Below are 21,130 nucleotides of genomic sequence, written 5' to 3' on the forward strand. Positions count from 1 at the left end.
ATAGTGACTGTACTACTAGCATCAAACAAAACTGTACAAATAATGATTGTTTTCAAACAGGTTTGAAACGAACACTCCCCTCATCTTCTATTGGTCAGATAAACAGATATCTACACCCCAAACTTATGCCATTAGTTAAGCCAATGCTGCTATGTCAGGCTGGGTGATATTCTCAAACAAAAGTAATGTTTTGGAAGTGCTACAGAGTCACACTTGTGTTTCCACTTTTCAGGGGTCTTACAAATATAATCAGTCATCTTACAAATGGCTGACTGACTTTATTATATTAACCTTGGACAGGAGAACTTATTAAAATAAAATACATAAAACTAATATAATTTTACACACTTACACACTTTAAAATGCAAAAGAAAACATTTATTTCAAGGGCTGCATGATTAATTACAATAAAACTACAATCTCTATGCATCTTAGTGCGAAAGCATATTTATATAAATAAATGCAGTGTGTGTTTCATAGTGCAGAACTGTGTGCTTTTACAGAAGCTCAGCATCTCTGAGCACCTCGGTTTGCAGTAGATGCTGCTCCATCTCTCAAAATTAAGAAATTAAAGACAGCCATAAATATTAGTCCTGTAATTTTACTGTTGATCTGTAAAATGTAATTATGATATTATTTTTCTTAAATACTTGATTCATTTTTACAGTGAAATATTACAATATAAATATTTCAATAATTTTATTTAGCGGTATTAGTAGTGGTAGTGGCAGCAATAATATTAATAATAATCAGGAAAAAAATTGCAATTATGTTTTCCCCTATGCAGCCCTATTTATGAATACTACGGTTTCATTTTTTATTTAAAAATGTTAATACGCAGTACACAAATATACTGTGCAGTCTCTAGTAAGCAGAAGGCTTGTGTTCCATTCTGTACACAGCCAGGGCTCTTCGCACTTTACTTAACATGGACTCTCTGTTGTCTCCCTCTATCTCTCTCTCTCTCTCTCTCTCTCTCTCTCTCTCTCTCTCTCTCTCTGAGCTTTTTAGCTATTCTTTAAACATTCATTAACATTGAGCCATCCCACAGCCAAATGCTGAGCTCAGTCTTTAGAGCGTTCAGAGAGGTCGCTGACCTCTGAGGAGTCGGAATCGAATAATGTTTCCATTTCTGTCCCTTCAGCCAATCAGACGAAAGAGGGGAGGGAGGAAGAGGAGGGGAGGGAGGAAGAGGAGGGGAAGGAGGGGAGGGGCAGCACACATCCTTCACGCCTCACTCACAACCAGGAAGACAGCCTGCAGAGATACAGAGCGAGAGAAAACACAGCCGTCTCTCTCTCTCTCTCTCTCTCTCTCTCTCTCTCACTCGGCTCACGTATCCTGACATTCCAATCTCCTCGGAGCGAGAACAACAAACGCACTGTCATCCTCGTGGAGGCGGCCATCTTTGAGAGCTGTGAGTGTGTGTCTGCCATTACAGACGTTCAGATCAGGGGAAGAGCGCAGGTCGCTGTTAGTTTAGAGTATACTATTACCCTATACCCTCACGGAAAACCACAGCAGCGGGAGGGAAGAGAAAACACACACACACACTCGTCTCCACAGACGGACCTGTTTGATGCATTTGATTGAATCGTCCTAACATAGTTTAATGAATGTAATAGACTGTGGTGGTAAAATTAGCTGAAGGTTTAAGCCTTTAATGGTCTCCTAAATCACCTGACAGGCAAACAGTCACATCTCCATCACACGCACAACAGTTGAAGCTCTGTGCCTTACAGATGTACCTGTAAATATTCTCTCGCTCTTTAAACATTCCGTTCGTGCTGATCCTTTCAAGACGTTATCAGAGAACATGACACACGACTATCTCACAAAAACACACACCCAGCTTACAACAGTATTCATGTCTCCAGCTTTGATTGTGACAGAGTGTTTAGTCTCTGTACATTTGACACAAAATGACTGGCTTTGAAATGCTACACACACACATACATACATTTACTTATCCATGTAAATAAGAGACACTACAGACTTCTGTTTTTATATAGAGCTAGCTATAAATAATGTAACCTAAGCCTAACCCAAACCTTAACAGAAAACGTCCTGCATTTTTACACTGTTACAAATGAGGACATCCCCAAAAGGAGGTTTTGTCAGGTTTAGCCCCCACCCATACAAACACACATTTCTGTCACTTTCACTTTTGACCGCAAGCCGATTCTGCACTTCCTGTGCAGCTACAATGCTGCAAATCAGAGACAAAAACTGAGAATGCGTGTGTATTTGTTCACACAAAAACACACTAATGGCACAGGCTGTTATCCGCACACACACACATATAGTGCTTCAGTCCTATGAAGCAACTGGTGATCACTTTTAAACATCACATTAGACTGCTAAACTGTTCTAATAATATAGTGGAAAAGTGTTTCGGTTTGTTGAATGTGGCTGTATCTGACAGGTCTCTCTCTCTATCTCTCCCCTCAGATCTAAAACACATGCACTGACAGACACTGTAGCATGTGCTCTTTCAATAGCAGATGGCTGGACACAATCTGCGCCTCTTCTGCAAAACATATCAACAGACCAATGAGAGAGTCTGCATATGTACAGTGGAGTCCAAAAGTCTGAGACCCAAATACGGGACTTTTTTTCATTTATTTAAAACCTGGAAATAAAGTTCCAGGACTTTTTAATAATATAAAATTAAGAAATATATCAAATTATCTACCATTTGTGCCCCTATTATGCTTCTATTATGTTGAAAAGGTCGGCAAAGTTTTAAAAATCCAAGTACATGGCAATTCTCCTACAAGAAAGAACAGATTCTGCACTGCTGAAACAATTTGTCAGCAATTCCAGTCTCATTTCCTGTTACATATACATGCGTATAATACATTTGCATAATGCCAGCCTACAGTCTTCATTGGCTGCCCATGAACAGCGTCTACTTTGACCCACCCTCAAACACTGCAGTTGTAGCTGAGGCCTGGAAAAGTTTGGTTTGTGTTGTCTACATGTCGATGTTTTCAGCGTTGTGAATTAGCATTTCAAAGGGATGAGAATTTGCGCTGGAATTGATATGGGGGAAAAAACGACGCCCTTAATGTTCGTATTACTGTGTATACAAGCACTGAGGAAGTCTCCGGAGCTGAAATTCTGATATGGTAATGAGCGTTTTGTTTCTGGCACACGCTGTAGGTGGTAGACTAATCATAACAGACTCGGCCATCTGACCAATGAGAGCACGGTTTCACAGAACGGAGAATTTTAGAGAGACCAAATCTTATTTTCAGATTTAATGTTGTTAAATTAGATGATGTGCAATGTATATATTATGAGAAAATTGTGTTGTTTGACCTTTCATGCATGTAAACCTATTGTAGGAGACCTCCAAAACAAAATTATGAAACTTTAAAAAGCATTATAGGAGCACTAAGATCGTTTGTGACACTGATCATGTGAACTTTTTGTACAGATATTCTTGATTCCGCTAAAGCTCAAGATGCTGTTTGGATCATTCTCAAATCAAGCTGAAGAACATGCAGGTTGAATGCTTATTTGATTCATGTTAATTTTCGCTCAATTTAACTTTTTAGTCAGATTGATATTAAAATTACATTTCTTATATCCAAAAAAAATTTGAACGTGTCACTCATGGCACGAGATCCTGAAAACAACAAGACGTGACGTAAGGACCAGCGACCAACAATTAAATAACACAGAATACAGAACACATGCCCAGTAATAGACTTATGTAAATGTACAATGTAGAACATTTTAAATACACTTTTTATAATGTGTATTCAATGCTTTATTCTGCCTCAATAATGCACTTTTTCAGTAATTATTGATATGATTAGCTGTGATTAGTCAAATTTTCATTTTACATTTTTTTGAATCGATTGACAGCCCTAATTCAATACAAAAATGTGGTCTCAGACTTCTGAACCCTACTGTGTGTGGGCTGGTATTCACTACGTTATGGGGACCAAATGTCCCCTCAAAGACAGTAATCCCAGCAATGTTTGACCTTGTGGGGACATTTTTTTTGTTCCCCATGAAGAAAGCAGCTTATAAATCATATTAAATTGTTGAAAAAGTAAGTTTTCTGTGAGGGTAATGTTTAGGGGTAGGGTTAGGGGATAGAATATACAGTTTGTACGGTTTAAAAATCATTATGTCTATGGGAAGTCATAAAACATGGAAACCCAACGTGTGTGTGTGTGTGTGTGTGTTCCTGTGCACACATTGTGCTTGTGTCTGTTTGGGTGTGCTTACTGTAATCACCCAGTGTACAGTCGTCTCCAGACACCTTTCTCTATATCCTACTTGTGAATTTGTTCGAGTGTGTGACTAACCTTTATTCAGAGCGAGAGTCTGAGCTCTCTCTTATTTCTCAAACAAAAATGTGTGTTTTGCCTGAAAGCAAATAACACGGTGGTTTTGAGTGTGTGTGGCCGCTATGTGCTTTTGATCCACAAACTCCACATCTCTGTCAGTTTGATCGGCTTCCACAGCAAATTTGAGTCCAGAAATGATTTTATTTCTCCCTGAATCACTCTGATGAATATGACAGAGAAACTGGACTATTCAAATGGAAAGTGTAACGTCCATATTTCAAATGATTCCATAATCCACACAGAAAACCAGAGATGTGCTGCAATACCCATCAGATCATTAGCCCAAAGAATAAGAAAAAGAAAGTGTGTGTGTGTGTGTGTGCGTGCGTGTGTGTGTGTGTGTGTGTGTGCGTGTGTGTGTGTGTGTGAGATAATCCGTCCTGACTGTTTCCTGTGAAAACAGATGGAAAAACATGAGTCTTTTTTTTCCTGTGCCTGGTCAGGCTATTAATACCTCTGAGACACACACACACACACACACACACACACACACACACACACACACACACACACACACACACACACACACACACACACACACACACACACACACACACACACACACACACACACACACACACACACACACACACACACACACACACACACACAGACCTCTATATTCACAAGAGACCCAGCACAGTTCAAAAGTCCTGTTATACAACCTGAGATAGGCTATACAGGCTTGTCATTAACACAAAACACACTCAAATATCACACACTTCCACATGCACCAACATCAACCCCTTATTTCACACGCTCTCAAACAGGCATTCAAGACACACTACCTCCATAGAAACACCCGGCTGAAAGAGCAAATCACACACACACACACACACACACACACACACACACACACACACACACACACACAAAGACAAAGACGGGCATTTGGTTACAATTAAACATGTCAGAGACACAAAACCAGGGGCAAACACATTAAACCCTCTTTCTCTACGCAAGGCCTCATCTATAGTGAATGACAATGTGCTAAATGCTTTTAATTGCCATCAATTGGATCTAGAGAGAAACGGAGGGAAAACCTCATAAAACATGTTTTGTTTTTCCTTAAGGCTGCAGTTAAAAATCCAAACGTTTTTGTCCAAACCTACGGGCGGCGTGAATGCAATATTCATTTTGCTGCAGGAGAACAATCCATGCATAACAATGAGATTTGCTAATGAAATCAACCATCAACCTGCAATACATACATATTAAAGCAGCTTGCGCTGTCACCCGCTTTGTGCATCGTTTGTTCCTCCTGCCGTCTCCTCAGTCTCCCTCTCCCTCACTCTTTCCGACCTTTCTATCTCACGCTCACCTTGAGTTTTAATAGCTGTATTAACACAAAATGATGATCGCACATTTCCACTTCTTTGACCTGTGCAACACACACGCACACACACCTGTGCAAAGAGGTGAGACCCAGATGCGCTGTGACCGTAGTGACATAACTGAGAAAGATGTGAAAGTATCTTCTAATGTTTGATGAACCAATACTACAAGGACCAACTGATTACAAGCATCCAAAAGATAAATAGGTGGATAAATAGATAGACGCAAGGGTTGAACGATGTAACAGTGAACATACTGATCTCAGCCATTTATACATCGTACTGGTAGGATTGGATATTGTAAGCAGAGTATAATATCAGGGCTTATTTTTCATGTTTCAAAAAAATAAAAAGACTAAATAATTCTCCATCCAATGGCTGGTTTCTGATCTGCCACAACATGTAATTGACAGACAGAGAGATGGATAGATAAATGGATGGATGGATGGATGGATGGATGGATGGATGGATGGATATATACTGTAGATAGGGATAGATGGATGGATGGACAGATAGGGATGGATGGATAAATAGATGGATAGATAGGGATGGGTGGGTAGATAGATAGATAGATAGATAGATAGATAGATAGATAGATAGATAGATAGATAGATAGATAGATAGATAGATAGATAGATAGATAGATAGATAGATAGATAGATAGATAGATAGATAGATAGATAGATAGATAGATAGATAGATAGATAGATAGATAGATAGATAGATAGATAGATAGATAGATAGATAGATAGATAGATAGATAGATAGATAGATAGATAGATAGATAGATAGATAGATAGATAGATAGATAGATAGATAGATAGATAGATAGATAGATAGATAGATAGATAGATAGATAGATAGATAGATAGATAGATAGATAGATAGATAGATAGATAGATAGATAGATAGATAGATAGGGATGGGTGGGTAGATAGATAGATAGATAGATAGGGATAGGTGGATGGATAGATAGGGATGGATAGATATGGATGGATGGATAGATGGATGGGTGGATGGATCGATAGGGATGGATGGATGGATGGATGGATCGATAGGGATGATGGATATATAGGGATGGATGGATACGGATGATGGAAGGATAGGGATAGATAGATAGATAGATAGATAGATAGATAGATAGATAGATAGATAGATAGATAGATAGATAGATAGATAGATAGATAGATAGATAGATAGATAGATAGATAGATAGATAGATAGATAGATAGATAGATAGATAGATAGATAGATAGATAGATAGATAGATAGATAGATAGATAGATAGATAGATAGATAGGGATGGGTGGATGGATGGATAGGGATGGATGGATAGATATGGATGGATGGATGGATGGGTGGATAGATGGATAGATATGGATGGATGGATGGATATGGATGGATGGATAGATGGATGGATAGGGTTGGACAGACAGATAGATAGATAGATAGATAGATAGATAGATAGATAGATAGATAGATAGATAGATAGATAGATAGATAGATAGATAGATAGATAGATAGATAGATAGATAGATAGATAGATAGATAGATAGATAGATAGATAGATAGATAGATAGATAGATAGATAGATAGATAGATAGATAGATAGATAGATAGATAGATAGATAGATAGATGGATGGATGGGTGGATAGATTTTTCATCCCAATAGAGCAAGAGAGAGAAAGAGAGAGGGAGAGTGTGTGTAAGGAGTGTGTGAATGGCCATTTCTCCCTGCTGACACAGCCTCCATCTGCCACTGAGCCGTGCAGAGAGGCACAGCGAGAGAGAGAGAGAGAGGGGGAGAGAGAGAGCGAGAGAAGGAGAGGAGGGAGGGCAAGAGGCAGTGCTGGTGTGATGGAGAAGGAGAGAGAGCGCTCGCGCTCACCTTGGTGTCACCTCTGCTGAGCTGAACGGGATGATGGGATAGGTAGAGACACAAAGACGCTCTGCCCTCTCTCCCACACACACACACACACACACACACACACACACCTCTCTTCTCTCTGCTCCATCTCTTTTCTGCTCGCTCACACACGCACAGAGTAACGGCACAATCTGTGATCACTGGAGCTGTTTGAGCCAGATATCGTCTCTGGGGGATTTACACACACAAACAGGTGCACACACACATGCAGAAATATGCACACATACACCCCAACCTACACGTGCCGTCTCGTGAGATCCCTGTCTTTCTCTTAAAATGCACATACACACACTGTGGACTACACACACTAACAGACTCACAAAATAGGGCAAGCAGAGAGATTTTTGACACACTTCTAAACACACACACAGAGAGCCTGAGGGCAGGGTTTGAAATGAGAGGCAGCGTTTTAAAGAGCTCGCTGAATTCCACCTGTGATTAGTGTGGCTGCAGGGCTGATGGATCACGGCGGACACATTTCACTCGCTCACTGCTTATCTCTCTTTCCCTCCCTCCTTTTTTTTTCTTCTCCGCTCTCTTTTCCTTTCTCTCCTACTCCTTCCCTCCCTTTTTTCCTCTCTGTCTTGCTCTCTCTCATCCTGGCTCTGATTTTTCACTTTTCTTCTCTCCTCTGCGCTTTAAATCCTCTCTGCTCGCATCGACATCTACACTAATGCCCCCTCTTTCTCTGTATTTTCTTTCACCATCTCTCTCCCTCTCCGTGTGTGCCAGCAGGGAATGACCTAGCAGCTGGGTCCTCTGGAACAGACCAATAAAATACTAAATATCTCCCTGCACATCACCCACACACAGACACAATGCCCCCCTCTTCCCTGGACCATCTGCACGCCAAACCATCCGTCCCTCCCCCCTGACACTCAAGACCCTTGTGAGCTGTAAACAATAGCCAGATATGATGGAAAAACGTTCTTGTTGTATCTGTGGCTCTAAACCACCGCCCTGATTATGTGACAGACCAATAAATCCATATTTTGCAATTTCCAAATTATCATCACACTGGCTGATAATGCCGTTCCCCCTGTTGTAGTTTCGCCTTGTGTCATCGTTTTGTGATGGTATAATGTGCATTTTTGGTTTTTAAATATTCTTGAGTGAATATTGTGCGAAATAAATCAGCAATTTGCTCTGAAATACTCGATAGGTCATTCAGCAGTCAAATATTTTGAAAGAATCTGAAAGTTTTGTTTATATGAACCCTAAATCTGATTCACATATCCCATGTGCAAAACCACTCATTTTGCACACAAAATGTGCAAAACCACCCCTTTCAAGCCAAACGAAATTTCGTTCGGATAGATTGAAGTATTTACATGAAGCCTTTTCAATCCGTTTGAGCCATCAATCCAATTACTAAGGGATTATTTGGGAGCATGTAAATGTTGCTATTGCGCTGTGGTGCTCATGTGGGTGATGCAGGTTCGAGTCTGGCATCATTTCCCAACCCTTTTCCCTTCTTTTGTGCATCCATTTCCCACCATCGCTATAAATAAAAGGGGCAAAAATGCCCAAAATCGCACATATAGAGACCCCCACCACCACACACGAATCAGCAAACTTTATCACTTCTATTTCTAAGACTCCATACCCACCTCTCTCCCTGTTTTTTTCTCAGCCTCTCTTTCTGTAATGACCTCCCTGAGGTCCAGTATCGCAGCTCTCTCTCTATTTCCAAGAGGTGAGGGAGGTTCTGCGAACGTACACCCAGCGTAATGAGCTCTCCCTGGACACCCAGAATACAAAAAGCCCCTGATATGCTCTGAGAATCTCCCCGGACCACCCTGGATCCAGATCGGCCCAGCTCCGGCACTCTACAGCTCTGAGCTTGGAGCCTGCCATGGGTTCTCTCTAAATACCCCAGGCTGAGGGAGGGAGACCCCTGGGTTGCTTGCGATGTTGGGTGTGTGCGTTTGTTTATGTCTAGGAGTGTGAATGAGATAGGTGTGAGAAAGTGTGTGGCTGGTGTGAAAGGTGTGTTTATGGGGGGTCAAATCTTGGTGTGTGAGAGAGTGGGGCAGTTAGATTCAATAGAATCTCTTTAACCTTCTTTGAGGGCCCCCAACCTCCCCAAGAGCCCCTATAACTGCCCTTAACCGCCCGATTCCTCTGAGAGATTGGAGAGACGCCCGCCGGCCGACCTCAAACCCCCCTCCCACCCCCCATCGCACCTCGTACACACACATTTTTATTCTCTAAATGGAACATAAACCCTACAGAGTAAAGAATGTAAGCTGTGATGCTGCTTTTTCTTTCACAAAAGCACACAGTTTATGGCTACTGTTCAGTAAGAGTCGTAAGAGTGTGTTTGGATCCATAGCCAGCACGTCAAATTTGTGGCAGTAAAGCAAAGACACTCCTTTTTATATTTGCCCTTCAAAAAAAAAGACATAAATAATGGCCTGTATGTGTGTGTGCTCCCTTGAGGTGCGCATCCTGTGCTGAACACACACAGCGAGAGAAGGAGAGATGGAGAGAAGATGAGCACAGAGCAAAATGAAGGAAGAGCAGGGGAAAAAAACAGAGGTGGGGAGAGGAATGAGAGGGCTCACACACACACACACACACACTCTCTCTCCCTCTGCGTGCAACTGCGGTGTAAATGTCATCATGTACACAGTTTATCCTCTGTGTGAGCGAGAGGTGCAGATGAAGGGAGAGAGCGAGAGAGAGGAACGAGCGAGCCCACTGCAGAGAGGTAGACGGGAGCACACAGCCTCTTCTTCTGTTTGTTCATTAGTATTCCAGCACTCACTCCTTCAGATCCGTCCTCACGCCGCTTTTAGCATCAGCACGGGAAAACACACACATACACACACAAACACATACAGCAGCACTAGAAAGAGAGTAGCTGTGTTAAATGCGTTTTACCCATCTACCAAACCATCTCAAACTCTTATTGCTTCAAACGCAATGAAAATGCTTCACATTCGCGAGACAATAAACCCTACATGATTTTTTTTCAGGAAATAAGTTCCCCCAGACTAATTACATGACATAATGTGATCAAGTCAAGACATTTCGACGGATTGTGATTTGTAGAATCACTTTAGTGAGAAGATATTAGAGTTGGGGCCTTCATTTTGTGCTATTGGATTTGAGTGGCCTTGGTCTGGGTCTCAGCTTATGGTCAGACAAGACAGAAGTCTGTCTCCAATGTACTTAAGGTCTTTACTGATACGTAGAATTTACAAGAATTCTATGGCAAGTTCGACAAATGCTGTACATTTTGATGTCCCATGGCTTTTTTTAAAGCATTACAGGTGCCTGACATATATTTTTAATTGGGAAAACTATTCGTTTTTTCATATAAACTAGTAGAATGACAACCTAATTTAAAGGGATAGTTCACCCAAAAATGAAAATGATGCCAGAATTTACTCAACCTCACGTCGTTCCAAAGATCTTAATTTGTGTTCCGATAATGAACGAAAGTCTTACGTATTGTTGGTTTAACTTAAAGTAAGTTACCTGGTTGCCTTAAAATTTTGAGTTAATTGAAATAAAAAAATTTAGTTCATACAACCAAGGAGATTGGTTTAATAAACAGAAACTCAAAATATTATGTTATCTGAACCACATTAATTATCCAAGTTGATTTGACAAATGATAAAAATTTGTGATAACAAATCATGAAAATATTTTTGAGTAATAAATGATAGAATTTAAATTTTTGGGTGAACTATCCCTTTCAGTTAAAACACTCTTACTATTTTTATACATTTTGACGATTTAATAATTAAAAAATAAGTCGCACTATTGAAGGTTTTACATTTAGACATGTCTGAATTTTTATATCACGTTTGCAAAAATTGCAAACCTCATAAAATGAATAAAAAATAAACCACTAAACACAATAATAGCATAATATTAACTAAAAACTAATTATTTAGTAGACATAAATTTGACAATCATTTTCATTTACATATCATTTACTGAAAAGGTAAAAAAAAACAAATCTATTCATGGAAAGTCCCAGATATTACCAAAAAGTTCAGCATTTTTTTTCTATTCCCGTTGATTTGTTGACTGTATGGTCTTTGTCAGAGTTTAGGCCTCAAGGGTCCTATTTTTGACCTGGGTTTAAGTGGATCTACAACTGGAACTAGTTTGGGTCTGGCTCTCTCTAGGTCTCAAAGAAGGGTCTAGTGTTGACTCAAACTCTAGCAGGCATTGTAAGTTAAATATTGTCTGATGATTTTCATTGTGTATTGTTTGTGAGTTAACAACGTCTAACATACAGTTGTGGAAGCATTTCAACTTCTTGTTTTTCAAGTGAATGGCTTGAAAGCTTTTAAAAATGACATTTCATGATTCATCTTCATCTAAGGAATAGGCCGTTTCAAGAGAGACCATGGTTTCATCGAATAGTCATTTACCCACTGAGGAGGTAAGGAAACGACTCAAAATCTAATATTTTTCACTCAACTGTTCCTTGCTTAATGGCTAAGTGACCGCATGGAGAAAGCCTGAAGGTGACTGCTGGTTAATTCCAAGCCGTTCAGTAAGTTTGTAAGAGCAGTGCTGATAAAGCCCTTGTCCTTTTATGCTGAGCTGCTCTGAAGAGCCCCAAGGCTTTGTGTCCGTTTTGATTCGCTTCGTGTGTTGGTTTCTTTAGCAGTAGGTGTTATGGAACATCAGGATACCCAACATTTTGGATAGGTTGGTCTTAAGATATCTGCGATCCAAAAACATGCTTGACACACCCACATGGTTCCACAGTGTTTAGCTGAACCACAATCAACAAATAGGTAGTTCCCATTATTTCAAAAGGACACCTGTCTTTGGGTTGGGCTCGCCAACTTAAAACATTTCTGTTGTTGAAGCAAAATATGTGGATTCTTGCGGAGCATTAGCGAGATATTGCTTCAGATTTGAGCACTGCCTGCTGTGGCTGTGTCAGTTTAGCCAGTGCACTATTTGTCAGTCTGTTGTAGGTGTAGTGTATTGTAGTGATTCTGATGTGGATAGGGTGGTATTATTGGATGGATCTCCACGGTAACAGGGCGGGTGAAACTCAATCGGAGTCTCTGAATGTCGCTCACTTAGATGGCCACCCGCTGATCCTGACCTTCTGGATGTTTTTCCCCTCTCCTTTTCTCTCTCTCTCCCTCCCGCTCTCTCAGCCCCGTCTTCTAACTCTTCTATTTTCTGTATTCATTTATCTTTCTAGTTGTGGTGGGTGCTAGAATGCATACATGTTCCGATACTGTTATTTTTGGCTTATGTTGTCATTGAACTGCCACTTTAAAACACAATGACACCAGCAAATGAATAACGTCTACCTACATTGTGTAACCTGCATGAGAGCATGTGTATTGTGTGTGTGTATGTCTATGGAGCCATATATGAAGGCTTATGCAAGTGGGGGGCCTGGCTAAGACAAGATAACAGGAGATTATGTTTATGATATGTACTCTGAACATTAACTGCCTCATCTAACTGACTCGTTCTTTCTCTCTATGGAAGATTCAGTATTTATTGCTGTATCCTCCAGTACAGTCAGAATCAGCATGGCCTCATACCCTGGCCAGGGCATAAATATGTAAGACAAGAAGGAATAGTAAAATCACAAGTGGCAAGCAGAGGGACATAGGGAGAAAAAACTAAACAAAAGGGACCAATGACAGACACTTGAGGCACCCCATTTCTCCTTCGCTGTATGTGTGCATGTGTGTGTGTCCAGCATTTTATACTGAGGTAATAACTCTCACCAGGGATCTGGAGGGCCCAGCAGAGTTCAGGCAGGGGTCCATTACACCTTTCACACACACATGCACAAAATCCAGCAGGCCTGCATTATTTGTATCAAACAACCGGTATGTTTTGCCTCTGACGCACAAGTACAGACACACTCCTACTGCACAGCACCAGCAATGAAAACAGACCCCTCTACCATGATTCCTGCTCAAGATCCAGCAGGAAGTATGAGCTATGAGCCGTCCCAAGGGATGCAGGAAAGAGAAAGAGAGAGGCCTGGAGCTTGACACTGCCTGGCCAAGATCTATGCTCAAACACACTCTCATGCCTCTTTTTTTCCCTTTCACCACCCTCTTTTGTCTTCCTTTGCTTCCATTTTTCATTCTTTCTCTACTCGAAATAAAGAGTAGTAGGTTACACTGAACATACTCATATCCACTTTGTGCAGAGAAATGCCATTTCCTCTGCTTTATTATTCTCTTTCCCCCTCTGTGGGAGGCTGGGAGGAAAGTTTGCTTTGAAGCGAGAGGGTTTAACATGTGCGCTAATAAATAGCTGGTTTGCCCCTGGGCAAAATTGCAAGAGCTCAGTTCTCTCTCTTCTATATAGTCTCCAGCATTTTCAGTGACTACAACTACAACTTATAACCTCCCTTTCAGAACGAAAAAGATAGGAGTGTGTTTTCCTTCGATATGTCCTGACAGACCTGATTTTACTCTTCAATTTCAACTCTCCAATGAGACTGGTTGATATTCTCTCCATCTATAAACTTTTGTAATTCCCTCTGGGTGTCCAAGCAGTGTTTTTTTTTGTTCCATCCTCTCTTTTTTCATGAGAAAGGAACGTTCTTCCCTATAACTGATACTCTTGCAAGGCCTCAGTATGCTTTTGTTTAGTTTCTAAATTTACATTTTATCATTTTATGAATTTTATCATGACAATCAAACCCACGATATTTGTGTTGCCGTGCTCTTTTTGAGTTACCGGAACACTATATCCTTACTTTGCAACGCTGGTTCTAACATTCTGAAGAAAAAAGTCATCAATTCTATTAAAAATTGTACTTGAATTGATTACGTTATTCAGATTACATGTTACATTATTGTGGTAGATGAGACGTATAATAGACGTTACAAAAAGTGGATTTATAAGCCTATCAATGACCTACTAAATGCTGAATTAATACTGTGTTTTTAAGATACTCTTAATTTACTGTTAAGGAAAAACTTTCAGTATCCAGGGTTAGTATTATTTATAGTATAGTACACATTGATATTTTGAAATAGCTTTTATTTTATTTCCAGTTCTCATTCTAATTTTAGTTTTAGCAATGTGCTGTCACTTTTGTTAGTTTATATATTTAGCTTTAATTAATTTAATAAATAATCATCATTTCATGTAATATTTATATTTTATTTCATTTCAGCTTTATTTAAATTACCCAAAATGATTTTAATAGCCTTAGTTAACAACAACAACACTGCTTAAGACGTATCTCTGTTCCATATTTGCGTGCAAGTCAGAGGCCATGATTAACTGTGGTGATTCTTTTACCACCTCATTTTTTGTAATTAATTGTAGTAGATGAAAGTGTTGACAGCCCTAAAAACAACAAGCTACTTTTCCATTTTTTCTAACTTTTCTAGGGCAATGCCTAAGCATTCAAAGGACATGCACGGTGCTGCCTTCAAAGCATGATTGCCTTGTAAGTCAGACATACAGGAATGTTAGCGTGATTCATGCTGAAATCCTGGCCTGTCTCGCCTTCACTAAACGAGCAGAGCCGTTGAGCACGGATGACCCTTCACGCCTTCCTACAATTCCCAGAAATCAATGCTCGGATGGAGCTTCCATTACCATTATTGATGGCTGAGACGGTGGCAGTGGCTGCTGCCAATGTGAGAGGCCGCAATGATGTGTAGCTGAGAGCCCGTCTTTGTCTCTCTGTCTTTGTCTACCTATTTCCTGTCTTTCTCTCTCTGTTTTTCCCCATCCCATTCTCTCTTTCTTGCCATCCATACATGTCCTTCCATATATATATATATATATGTATATTGTTTCCTCTAGAGTGTGAATGGAAGACTATTCTAATAAAAGTCACCTGTAAGCCACCACACACACATACACACACGCACATCTGAGGAAGCACTTGGTCTACACGCAGCTGCATGTTCACCTGAGGCAGCTGCAGTCCGTTTCTCAGTCTTTAAGCACTCCAGAACTCAAACCCTATATTGTCACTTGTTAGCGGTAGAGACAGAGAGAATGAGAGGGAGGTAGAGACAGCGAGAGAGTGGAAAGAAATGTCCTTGTATTTCTGTCAGTCTCTGAAACCACCAGGGAGCTGGGGAATGAAACGATGCAGCCGAGCAGAGAGCCCTGAGAGGCTGCCGCCTGCCTAGCATCACCGCTAACACCACGACCAGCATCCGCGCTACCAATTAGCCTGAGCCCACACAGGGAGAGAGAGAAACCGGCTGATTTGTTTGTTCCAGTGCACAAACTCTCTCCACCGCAGCGGTTCGTTCAAGAGACTCAGCTGTGAAAATGAATTGCCAAATTAAAGATCTTTACAAATACGACGGGAAAAAAAAAAAACCCAAAGCACGCTTAAGAAATGTCAACCTAACAATTGCCTTTGGAGAGCTTTGTTTCAGCTAATTGGGGGGGGAGAAGGGTGAAAAGAGAGGCTCACATTCTAAGAACGAAATTAAATTAGGTTTAAATCAGCTGAATCTGTGTTCACCCTTTTCGGTTACAGCATCCAATTACCCGAAACAAACACAGAGGTGCATAACCGTGACAAATGACTTCAAAACTGGAAAACTGGTCTTGCAACAAATGCAAAGTCACAGAAGGAAGGTTTAAAAAAAAAAAGTGATGACAACTGGCTATGAAGCATTATGGTACGAATACTCACTGAGTGGGAGTGTCCTCAGCTGTGTGACATCACTGCTTGTCCACCTGTAGCAGACAAGAGAAGAAAAAAAAGTGTTTTAATGGCACATTTGGTCACTAAACAGAAACAAAATGAAGATAAACTGCCATAAATAAGACTTAATAAGCAGCTTGGCCCCAAGGGAAAAAGTCAACGGCAACAGGTTTCAGTTTTGTGGTTAGAGAAATACAGTGTGTTTACACCCAACCTGTGGCTGCCAATGGTTTTAACTAAGAAAAACATATGCATACGTACAAAGACACTGACAACCACTTTTCACATGCCCACACACGTAAAGCAAAAACACATGAATGTGTGAATGCTCATACACGCTCCTGGTTCCGTCTTTTTTTCCTGCTAAACCTGTTGGAATTACAGCAAGGCTTTAAAACCCAGGGTGTGTGGGACGATTTTCCAAGCACACACACTGTCTTGTACAGAAAACCAGCCTGCTCCAGTTCTCACAGCATTTGTGCGCATTTCTCTCTGTTTGTGTGCGTGTGTGTGTACTTAAGAATTATCAGGAACATCACAGCACCGAGACACAAAGGTGAAACAGACACACAAATCAGATTCGGTTTCCAATCTCCTCAATCTGCACAGATAACAAGTTGCACATACACATGCTGCTCAGAAACAAACACCACATGCACAAGGAGGAAAAAAGCTCAAACAAATTACTACCACAAACGAACAGCAGACATACTCAGACTAATCTGTGGCCGGGCAGTTAGTTCTTCTTTTTAGTTCTTTAAAACATTTCCATCTGGGCAGAGTTACAAGTCTGGAAGAGTTTACCACTGTTTGCTACACACTGAGCCAGGCTGTGAATGACAGCATCCACGCGTCAATCAAAATCCGACTCATCCGTCCACGGCGGAGACGCTCCATCGCCGCAGTGACCAAGGACACGCGCGCCGTTAGAGCTGATGTCACTGGGGGGAGCTCAGTCGTAATGACAGCTCAGAGAGACGAAGACTGAGATAATGGCGAGCGCACTGGTGGGGGGTTGATCATTTTCTAGATGATACGAATGGCCTGATCATTATAACAATAACACGGCGCTACTGCAAACGAAGGCCGGAATGTGTGTGTAGCGGCGCGCGCTACAAGTGCTGAGCTCTCCCCAAACATCTTCATCCATCCAGAGGACCACCTAATCAAAAACGTCTTGACGTTACATTTTTTTTTATTGACTTGCCTAGGGGGAGGAATTTAGATGAAATGATAACGCACCCCCTTCGGATAGACTGCAAACTGTGCGCAGCTGTGAGGATGGTGTGCGAGGAGAAAAGACGGGAGGGACTTTTTTTTCCCCCCTTTTTGTTCTTTCTGCTCCAGGTTGATACTTCCTGTCGGAGGAGCCGGTCCTTTAGGGAGCACCTTGCCACGACTGCAGACGTTTAGCTCCAACCCTTCAGAGAAACACAGGCAAGTCCCGACAATCTATCTCCCGTGGAATCGTCTCACCCGTCCAGTTTCAGGAAACTGATCCCTAAATAGAAGTGATTCATCTTTTTTCATACAATATGAGCACACACAGCACAAAGAGACTTCTCTTTCCTTTTCTCTCGCTTTCTCATCTCTTTCTTGCTCTCTCTCCCTCTCTTTGCTCTGTATGATTCAGTGTGGCTGCAGGGCAGAGTCTTTTATCGCTGTATTATGCCCAGCTGAAAGCTGACAAAATGGAATCTGTGTGTGAGTTCTGTGACTCTGAAAAAACAGCCTTGGATCAGATCTTTTTCTCTCTTGTTGATAATCTTATTCTTTCATCATTAGGCCGATTGCGGTTTCTCCAGGTGATGGTATTGAGAAAAGGAGGGAAGAAAAGAAAATACAGATGGCCATCCAGAATAAAAAAAACCTCATACCTGGAAACACTTCCTCAAAAATGGCCACCAGACAATTAGCTCCATCTGAGAGAGAGGAGGGGGTAGGCTATAACTTAAACTGCCCACACTGGAGGTCATCACTCACACGCTAATGGAAGAACCGTGCTACACACACACACACATACAGAGTCGCTTTCTCACACACAAGGACGCAGCAATCGTCTTTGAACAGATTGCTAAACACTGCGGTGATTTCGCTTTACATTTGTGGTAAAAGTTCATCTGTGCACAACACAGCAACTCGTGACAATAAGGCCAAATTAATATTCAACCCATTTCCTATCCTCGCTTTCCTTCACCTTTGAAGTCTGGTGGAAATGAAGACCAGATGGAAGCAAAAGGAAGAACAAGAGTGAGCGAAAGAGAGAGAAAAAACACTCATGTGTCTCCACATGAAATAGAGCAGTTTTTAAACAAAGGTGGAACATGTGGGAAAGTTTCTGAAGCTCTGCATCGCCATACACGAAGGAACAGAAAACATGTTTTAGGCACTTCCAGATATGAAAACAAACACACTAATGGGAAAATAATCAGAGGCTTTAGTTTAGATTAGCCTGTAAGTGAAATGCCGTAAAATGCTGCAAAATGCAAAGCCTTACAAGAGCATTCACTTAAAAAGTTTATTCACTAGTCAGTCAAAGGAATCTCATGACTGTGCATGACTTGTTTCGAAACGTTTCTCGATAGTTGAGAAGCCTCTTGCACACATATTTAATGGTCTCTATGACGATATGACAAAGTCATAACTGCAGTGTGTTAAAGGAACTATAGTTACATAACCCATTTTTTCCTCTTAAGTTTACATATATTTTCTCTTAAGTTTGCTTAAAATACTAAAGGTGTCAAATACAAGTAAAAAAGGAGATAGAAAGATACAATCATAAAAATTATTGTTCTTATCATCTAGTCACTTCTCAAGCAGTTTGTATTCTTTTGTGATAGTTGTATCCCAATTATAGCCAGGCCCTCAATTGTCCTCCTGAGTGGCAAAGCAGGATCTCAGCAGCATATAGACAATATGGGAGTGAACTCAAATGTGCAAAGCATGCTGATAAACCAAATAATGTACATTACCTCGAAGACTAAAGCCGGGCTCAGACTACAGGAGTTTTTAAATCTTAACCGATTGTGAAATCTGGTTGTGTCACGCACATAAGGAGAATCTTCACAGGTTTTCTTCTTTCAAATCTAAAACCTGCACACGTTAGACGGTTTTAAAAGCATGGTGCATCACACAAGATATTGTTAAGATTACCATGACAGATTTAGCACCTCACAGGGAAGCGGATGTTAACAAAATGCATACTGTGTGCAACTTGCTGTCGACATTATATGAGGAGACATTATAAAGAAAGTCGTGTTGTTGCCACATTTCGACCAGCCGTTCCTACATCTCCATTGTCCAATGGACCTGTACAGCTGCTTGCTGTTTTGCGGTCGCCATTTCAAAAGTTCCGTCACTTCCGTCTCCTTGTAGACTCTCTAATTGGCTATTGTGGAAGTACTGACGCAATCATAGTCGTAATCATCCCGATTCAAAATCCTAAATATCAAACATATTTGATATTGCCTGTGATGTGACTGCGAGCAGATTGGGAGGTTTAAGATTTGATCTGTAAATGCCTCACATTACCAGATAATCTGGGACGAAAATCAGAACTGACCGGTGCCCTGGCATAAATCGGTCTGAAACTCCTGTAGTCTGAGTTTGGTGTCCTGACATTTCATCCTACCCAGCAGATTGTCCTACCACGGCTTACTGCACATGCGCACATCAATATTGCATCATTAAAATGTTAAAAATCAATAAAAAAAAAACATGAAAACCTGAAAAAGCACTGTTTATTTTATTTGTATCATTACTGTATTGTATTTATTTGTGCCGTTGCTTGTAGTTTGATTATTTGTTCTTATTTTCTTTATTTTTATTTAACAGTAGTCCTTTTTTACTTGAACATAGCACATACCGATCCATACCCAAACCATGACCCTAAAACCGTGATAAAAACCGAACTGTGAGTAATTTGAACTGTTATACCCCTATTAGTCATTGATGCTTGTAGAGGCAACATATGGCATTATGAACTAAGGCAAACATTTGTGTAAAATCTGTTATTATTATCTAGTGGAATCTATCTGGAAATGCATTTTTATTATCTCTTATTATATCTTGAAAATACAGTCAAACCAAACATTATTCAGACACCAGATATAATTTTTTACTAGTGGGTGCAGGACACTATAGTTCATTTATGTAACTGAGGATAGCAAAATATATTATACACAGCAATTCTTCATACAGTGGACTACCAGTAAAATTGATTAAAAAAATTGGGATCAATATTATTCAGACACTTTGACCTGACCATGTTTTGCTTAAGTGTTTTTTCTTTAATTGCTAATGTGACCTTTTACACCACAGACCGAACAAAATTAAGCATTGCTTGGTCCTAAACTGGTATTATCTAATTGTGTACTTAAATTTAACAGCTGACAGCTGGTTGATTGTAATCCATTACATACCTTTCTATCAAAGTTATCTGACATTATCAAGATGAATTTGTTCTGACACAGTTTAACTCCGAGTTCTTGTCATATTTTATGACCATTTTCTAAACTATAGCGAATAAACTGTGATAATGTGAGAAAATGTTGAAGGTTTCTGACTAAATTTTGGTTTGACTATAGAATACTAAACGGTATAATACTAAATCTTACATTTTAGATTTTGAAAAGCCACAAAGAGACAGTGAGACCCTGTAATCTTAAGTGTCTAAATATCATTGTAATATAAAATCTTTAAGGCCACATTGTAGCCTATCAAGCATACTAATACTGGCATTATACCACCAATTCAACAAACATAGATAACACCCTTACATGTGACCATATTATTTGAACAACATGTACCCTAATTGAGGGTCCTGAACAATAACACTGGCAGTCAAAAGTAGCC

The 21,130-nt window shown here is 40.4% G+C and overlaps 1 protein-coding gene across 11 annotated transcripts in view; it reads right to left on the minus strand.

The window, feature by feature from the left end:
* Positions 1–21,130, minus strand: part of baz2ba (bromodomain adjacent to zinc finger domain, 2Ba) — a gene marked incomplete at its 3' end in the record, with an annotated part of 96,123 nt that overhangs the window by 64,291 nt on the left and 10,702 nt on the right. For all 11 annotated transcript variants that reach the window (XM_079840106.1, XM_079840112.1, XM_079840115.1 and 8 more), the window contains exon 2: positions 16,265–16,308. The remainder of the gene's footprint in view (positions 1–16,264; positions 16,309–21,130) is intronic.

Source organism: Gobio gobio (genome assembly GCF_949357685.1).
Source record: "Gobio gobio genome assembly, chromosome: 17".
Classification (NCBI taxonomy): domain Eukaryota; kingdom Metazoa; phylum Chordata; class Actinopteri; order Cypriniformes; family Gobionidae; genus Gobio; species Gobio gobio.